Raw genomic sequence first — 8,427 nt, forward strand, 5'->3', positions numbered from 1 at the left:
TTAACTTAAATAACTCAGAAACTACAAAACATTTCAAAGTAAAAAGTTCCAGCATGTGTCTCCACAGAAAGCTGAATTATAAAAAGTGTGAATGGGGTTTCTAGGTGAAAGTGCTTTTTTGACGTGCCAATATCTGCCATTGAGCCCCATTGTAAAAGTCTCAAATTTGAAAGCACTATATTTCTAAAACGATGAAACATTTCAAAGATTCCTTTTCAGGCAAACATGTCCACCGTAAGATGAACCTAAATAGGTTTGAATGGGGTTTCTAGGTGTAAGTATGTAGGACTAGTAGCATGCCAAAGTTTGTGCTATTGCCATTGGGAATGCATTGGGCGTTTAACTTAAATAACTCAGAAACTACAAAACATTTCAAAGTAAAAAGTTCCAGCATGTGTCTCCACAGAAAGCTGAATTATAAAAAGTGTGAATGGAGTTTCTAGGTGAAAGTGCTTTTTTGACGTGCCAATATCTGCCATTGAGCCCCATTGTAAAAGTCTCAAATTTGAAAGCACTATATTTCTAAAACGATGAAACATTTCAAAGATTCCTTTTCAGGCAAACATGTCCACCGTAAGATGAACCTAAATAGGTTTGAATGGGGTTTCTAGGTGTAAGTATGTAGGACTAGTAGCATGCCAAAGTTTGTGCTATTGCCATTGGGAATGCATTGGGCGTTTAACTTAAATAACTCAGAAACTACAAAACATTTCAAAGTAAAAAGTTCCAGCATGTGTCTCCACAGAAAGCTGAATTATAAAAAGTGTGAATGGAGTTTCCAGGTGAAAGTGCTTTTTTGACGTGCCAATATCTGCCATTGAGCCCCATTGTAAAAGTCTCAAATTTGAAAGCACTATATTTCTAAAACGATGAAACATTTCAAAGATTCCTTTTCAGGCAAACATGTCCACCGTAAGATGAACCTAAATAGGTTTGAATGGGGTTTCTAGGTGTAAGTATGTAGGACTAGTAGCATGCCAAAGTTTGTGCTATTGCCATTGGGAATGCATTGGGCGTTTAACTTAAATAACTCAGAAACTACAAAACATTTCAAAGTAAAAAGTTCCAGCATGTGTCTCCACAGAAAGCTGAATTATAAAAAGTGTGAATGGAGTTTCTAGGTGAAAGTGCTTTTTTGACATGCCAATATCTGCCATTGAGCCCACTTGTAAAAGTCTCAAATTTGAAAGCACTATATTTCTAAAACGATGAAACATTTCAAAGATTCCTTTTCAGGCAAACATGTCCACCGTAAGATGAACCTAAATAGGTTTGAATGGGGTTTCTAGGTGTAAGTATGTAGGACTAGTAGCATGCCAAAGTTTGTGCTATTGCCATTGGGAATGCATTGGGCGTTTAAGTTAAATAACTCAGAAACTACAAAACATTTCAAAGTTCCAGCAGGTGTCTCCACAGTAAGCTGAATTATAAAACGTGTGAATGGTATTTCTAGGTGAAAGTGATTTTGACATGCCACTATCTGCCATTGTAAATTTCTCAAATTTAAAGCACTATATTTCTAAAACTATGAAACATTTCAAAGATTCCTTTTCAGGCAAACATGTCCACCGTAAGATGAACCTAAATAGGTTTGAATGGGGTTTCTAGGTGTAAGTATGTAGGACTAGTAGCATGCCAAAGTTTGTGCTATTGCCATTGGGAATGCATTGGGCGTTTAACTTAAATAACTCAGAAACTACAAAACATTTCAAAGTAAAAAGTTCCAGCATGTGTCTCCACAGAAAGCTGAATTATAAAAAGTGTGAATGGAGTTTCTAGGTGAAAGTGCTTTTTTGACGTGCCAATATCTGCCATTGAGCCCCATTGTAAAAGTCTCAAATTTGAAAGCACTATATTTCTAAAACGATGAAACATTTCAAAGATTCCTTTTCAGGCAAACATGTCCACCGTAAGATGAACCTAAATAGGTTTGAATGGGGTTTCTAGGTTTAAGTATGTAGGACTAGTAGCATGCCAAAGTTTGTGCTATTGCCATTGGGAATGCATTGGGCGTTTAACTAAAATAACTCAGAAACTACAAAACATTTCAAAGTAAAAAGTTCCAGCATGTGTCTCCACAGAAAGCTGAATTATAAAAAGTGTGAATGGAGTTTCTAGGTGAAAGTGCTTTTTTGACGTGCCAATATCTGCCATTGAGCCCCATTGTAAAAGTCTCAAATTTGAAAGCACTATATTTCTAAAACGATGAAACATTTCAAAGATTCCTTTTCAGGCAAACATGTCCACCGTAAGATGAACCTAAATAGGTTTGAATGGGGTTTCTAGGTGTAAGTATGTAGGACTAGTAGCATGCCAAAGTTTGTGCTATTGCCATTGGGAATGCATTGGGCGTTTAACTTAAATAACTCAGAAACTACAAAACATTTCAAAGTAAAAAGTTCCAGCATGTGTCTCCACAGAAAGCTGAATTATAAAAAGTGTGAATGGAGTTTCTAGGTGAAAGTGCTTTTTTGACGTGCCAATATCTGCCATTGAGCCCACTTGTAAAAGTCTCAAATTTGAAAGCACTATATTTCTAAAACGATGAAACATTTCAAAGATTCCTTTTCAGGCAAACATGTCCACCGTAAGATGAACCTAAATAGGTTTGAATGGGGTTTCTAGGTGTAAGTATGTAGGACTAGTAGCATGCCAAAGTTTGTGCTATTGCCATTGGGAATGCATTGGGCGTTTAAGTTAAATAACTCAGAAACTACAAAACATTTCAAAGTAAAAAGTTCCAGCATGTGTCTCCACAGAAAGCTGAATTATAAAAAGTGTGAATGGAGTTTCTAGGTGAAAGTGCTTTTTTGACATGCCAATATCTGCCATTGAGCCCACTTGTAAAAGTCTCAAATTTGAAAGCACTATATTTCTAAAACGATGAAACATTTCAAAGATTCCTTTTCAGGCAAACATGTCCACCGTAAGATGAACCTAAATAGGTTTGAATGGGGTTTCTAGGTGTAAGTATGTAGGACTAGTAGCATGCCAAAGTTTGTGCTATTGCCATTGGGAATGCATTGGGCGTTTAAGTTAAATAACTCAGAAACTACAAAACATTTCAAAGTTCCAGCAGGTGTCTCCACAGTAAGCTGAATTATAAAACGTGTGAATGGTATTTCTAGGTGAAAGTGATTTTGACATGCCACTATCTGCCATTGTAAATTTCTCAAATTTAAAGCACTATATTTCTAAAACTATGAAACATTTCAAAGATTCCTTTTCAGGCAAACATGTCCACCGTAAGATGAACCTAAATAGGTTTGAATGGGGTTTCTAGGTGTAAGTATGTAGGACTAGTAGCATGCCAAAGTTTGTGCTATTGCCATTGGGAATGCATTGGGCGTTTAACTTAAATAACTCAGAAACTACAAAACATTTCAAAGTAAAAAGTTCCAGCATGTGTCTCCACAGAAAGCTGAATTATAAAAAGTGTGAATGGAGTTTCTAGGTGAAAGTGCTTTTTTGACGTGCCAATATCTGCCATTGAGCCCCATTGTAAAAGTCTCAAATTTGAAAGCACTATATTTCTAAAACGATGAAACATTTCAAAGATTCCTTTTCAGGCAAACATGTCCACCGTAAGATGAACCTAAATAGGTTTGAATGGGGTTTCTAGGTTTAAGTATGTAGGACTAGTAGCATGCCAAAGTTTGTGCTATTGCCATTGGGAATGCATTGGGCGTTTAACTAAAATAACTCAGAAACTACAAAACATTTCAAAGTAAAAAGTTCCAGCATGTGTCTCCACAGAAAGCTGAATTATAAAAAGTGTGAATGGAGTTTCTAGGTGAAAGTGCTTTTTTGACGTGCCAATATCTGCCATTGAGCCCCATTGTAAAAGTCTCAAATTTGAAAGCACTATATTTCTAAAACGATGAAACATTTCAAAGATTCCTTTTCAGGCAAACATGTCCACCGTAAGATGAACCTAAATAGGTTTGAATGGGGTTTCTAGGTGTAAGTATGTAGGACTAGTAGCATGCCAAAGTTTGTGCTATTGCCATTGGGAATGCATTGGGCGTTTAACTTAAATAACTCAGAAACTACAAAACATTTCAAAGTAAAAAGTTCCAGCATGTGTCTCCACAGAAAGCTGAATTATAAAAAGTGTGAATGGAGTTTCCAGGTGAAAGTGCTTTTTTGACGTGCCAATATCTGCCATTGAGCCCCATTGTAAAAGTCTCAAATTTGAAAGCACTATATTTCTAAAACGATGAAACATTTCAAAGATTCCTTTTCAGGCAAACATGTCCACCGTAAGATGAACCTAAATAGGTTTGAATGGGGTTTCTAGGTTTAAGTATGTAGGACTAGTAGCATGCCAAAGTTTGTGCTATTGCCATTGGGAATGCATTGGGCGTTTAACTAAAATAACTCAGAAACTACAAAACATTTCAAAGTAAAAAGTTCCAGCATGTGTCTCCACAGAAAGCTGAATTATAAAAAGTGTGAATGGAGTTTCTAGGTGAAAGTGCTTTTTTGACGTGCCAATATCTGCCATTGAGCCCCATTGTAAAAGTCTCAAATTTGAAAGCACTATATTTCTAAAACGATGAAACATTTCAAAGATTCCTTTTCAGGCAAACATGTCCACCGTAAGATGAACCTAAATAGGTTTGAATGGGGTTTCTAGGTTTAAGTATGTAGGACTAGTAGCATGCCAAAGTTTGTGCTATTGCCATTGGGAATTTATTGGGCGTTTAACTAAAATAACTCAGAAACTACAAAACATTTCAAAGTAAAAAGTTCCAGCATGTGTCTCCACAGAAAGCTGAATTATAAAAAGTGTGAATGGAGTTTCTAGGTGAAAGTGCTTTTTTGACGTGCCAATATCTGCCATTGAGCCCCATTGTAAAAGTCTCAAATTTGAAAGCACTATATTTCTAAAACGATGAAACATTTCAAAGATTCCTTTTCAGGCAAACATGTCCACCGTAAGATGAACCTAAATAGGTTTGAATGGGGTTTCTAGGTGTAAGTATGTAGGACTAGTAGCATGCCAAAGTTTGTGCTATTGCCATTGGGAATGCATTGGGCGTTTAACTTAAATAACTCAGAAACTACAAAACATTTCAAAGTAAAAAGTTCCAGCATGTGTCTCCACAGAAAGCTGAATTATAAAAAGTGTGAATGGAGTTTCTAGGTGAAAGTGCTTTTTTGACGTGCCAATATCTGCCATTGAGCCCCATTGTAAAAGTCTCAAATTTGAAAGCACTATATTTCTAAAACGATGAAACATTTCAAAGATTCCTTTTCAGGCAAACATGTCCACCGTAAGATGAACCTAAATAGGTTTGAATGGGGTTTCTAGGTGTAAGTATGTAGGACTAGTAGCATGCCAAAGTTTGTGCTATTGCCATTGGGAATGCATTGGGCGTTTAACTTAAATAACTCAGAAACTACAAAACATTTCAAAGTAAAAAGTTCCAGCATGTGTCTCCACAGAAAGCTGAATTATAAAAAGTGTGAATGGAGTTTCTAGGTGAAAGTGCTTTTTTGACGTGCCAATATCTGCCATTGAGCCCCATTGTAAAAGTCTCAAATTTGAAAGCACTATATTTCTAAAACGATGAAACATTTCAAAGATTCCTTTTCAGGCAAACATGTCCACCGTAAGATGAACCTAAATAGGTTTGAATGGGGTTTCTAGGTGTAAGTATGTAGGACTAATAGCATGCCAAAGTTTGTGCTATTGCCATTGGGAATGCATTGGGCGTTTAACTTAAATAACTCAGAAACTACAAAACATTTCAAAGTAAAAAGTTCCAGCATGTGTCTCCACAGAAAGCTGAATTATAAAAAGTGTGAATGGAGTTTCTAGGTGAAAGTGCTTTTTTGACGTGCCAATATCTGCCATTGAGCCCCATTGTAAAAGTCTCAAATTTGAAAGCACTATATTTCTAAAACGATGAAACATTTCAAAGATTCCTTTTCAGGCAAACATGTCCACCGTAAGATGAACCTAAATAGGTTTGAATGGGGTTTCTAGGTGTAAGTATGTAGGACTAGTAGCATGCCAAAGTTTGTGCTATTGCCATTGGGAATGCATTGGGCGTTTAACTTAAATAACTCAGAAACTACAAAACATTTCAAAGTAAAAAGTTCCAGCATGTGTCTCCACAGAAAGCTGAATTATAAAAAGTGTGAATGGAGTTTCCAGGTGAAAGTGCTTTTTTGACGTGCCAATATCTGCCATTGAGCCCCATTGTAAAAGTCTCAAATTTGAAAGCACTATATTTCTAAAACGATGAAACATTTCAAAGATTCCTTTTCAGGCAAACATGTCCACCGTAAGATGAACCTAAATAGGTTTGAATGGGGTTTCTAGGTGTAAGTATGTAGGACTAGTAGCATGCCAAAGTTTGTGCTATTGCCATTGGGAATGCATTGGGCGTTTAAGTTAAATAACTCAGAAACTACAAAACATTTCAAAGTAAAAAGTTCCAGCATGTGTCTCCACAGAAAGCTGAATTATAAAAAGTGTGAATGGAGTTTCTAGGTGAAAGTGCTTTTTTGACGTGCCAATATCTGCCATTGAGCCCCATTGTAAAAGTCTCAAATTTGAAAGCACTATATTTCTAAAACGATGAAACATTTCAAAGATTCCTTTTCAGGCAAACATGTCCACCGTAAGATGAACCTAAATAGGTTTGAATGGGGTTTCTAGGTGTAAGTATGTAGGACTAGTAGCATGCCAAAGTTTGTGCTATTGCCATTGGGAATGCATTGGGCGTTTAACTTAAATAACTCAGAAACTACAAAACATTTCAAAGTAAAAAGTTCCAGCATGTGTCTCCACAGAAAGCTGAATTATAAAAAGTGTGAATGGAGTTTCCAGGTGAAAGTGCTTTTTTGACGTGCCAATATCTGCCATTGAGCCCCATTGTAAAAGTCTCAAATTTGAAAGCACTATATTTCTAAAACGATGAAACATTTCAAAGATTCCTTTTCAGGCAAACATGTCCACCGTAAGATGAACCTAAATAGGTTTGAATGGGGTTTCTAGGTGTAAGTATGTAGGACTAGTAGCATGCCAAAGTTTGTGCTATTGCCATTGGGAATGCATTGGGCGTTTAAGTTAAATAACTCAGAAACTACAAAACATTTCAAAGTAAAAAGTTCCAGCATGTGTCTCCACAGAAAGCTGAATTATAAAAAGTGTGAATGGAGTTTCTAGGTGAAAGTGCTTTTTTGACGTGCCAATATCTGCCATTGAGCCCCATTGTAAAAGTCTCAAATTTGAAAGCACTATATTTCTAAAACGATGAAACATTTCAAAGATTCCTTTTCAGGCAAACATGTCCACCGTAAGATGAACCTAAATAGGTTTGAATGGGGTTTCTAGGTGTAAGTATGTAGGACTAGTAGCATGCCAAAGTTTGTGCTATTGCCATTGGGAATGCATTGGGCGTTTAAGTTAAATAACTCAGAAACTACAAAACATTTCAAAGTAAAAAGTTCCAGCAGGTGTCTCCACAGTAAGCTGAATTATAAAACGTGTGAATGGTATTTCTAGGTGAAAGTGATTTTGACGTGCCACTATCTGCCATTGTAAATTTCTCAAATTTAAAGCACTATATTTCTAAAACTATGAAACATTTCAAAGATTCCTTTTCAGGCAAACATGTCCACCGTAAGATGAACCTAAATAGGTTTGAATGGGGATTCTAGGTGTAAGTATGTAGGACTAGTAGCATTTCAAAGTTATAATTTTTTTCGGACGGCATACTATAGCATGTCGTTTTTCGTGATTAAGAACTATTTGAAAAAAAGATGAAAATCATGAAAAAACGACATACTATGGTCATGGTTTCGGACGGCATACTATAGCATGTCGTTTTTCATGATTTTGGAGGATTTGAAAAAAAGATGAAAATCATGAAAAAACAACATACTATAGTCCATGGTTTGGGACTGCATAATATATTTCGTCATATTTTCATGATTTTGGGACACTATGTCAGAGCCAGGACTTGAACCTGCAGCCTCCTGATTCCCAGGCAGGCTCTGTACCCAGTGAGCCACTGTGCATGCTGTTCTTAAAAGGCCGAATAGATAATGACAGAAGAGCCAGAGACTTGTTTCCATTGTGGTTCATAAACATTCAAACGTCTAGAGATAAACAACAGCAAAAGAAACAATAGACAAATCTCCTGTTATTTTATTTTTTGTATTTTATTTTTGTATCAATGTTGTACTCAAAGGGAACAGCAGACTGTGTTGTGGCAGGTAGCTAGTAGATCAGTGACTTAGCACACTGGCTGCATGATCTGGAGATTGTGGGTTCAAACCCCACTGAAACCTTTACTTGCCAAAATCTGCCATTGACCCCCATTCTGAATTTCTCAAATTTAAAAGCACTATATTTCTAAAACGATGAAACATTTCAAAGATTCCTTTTCAGGCAAACATGTCCACCGT

This window comes from Electrona antarctica (assembly GCF_951216825.1).
Source record: "Electrona antarctica genome assembly, chromosome: 13".
NCBI classification, from domain to species: domain Eukaryota; kingdom Metazoa; phylum Chordata; class Actinopteri; order Myctophiformes; family Myctophidae; genus Electrona; species Electrona antarctica.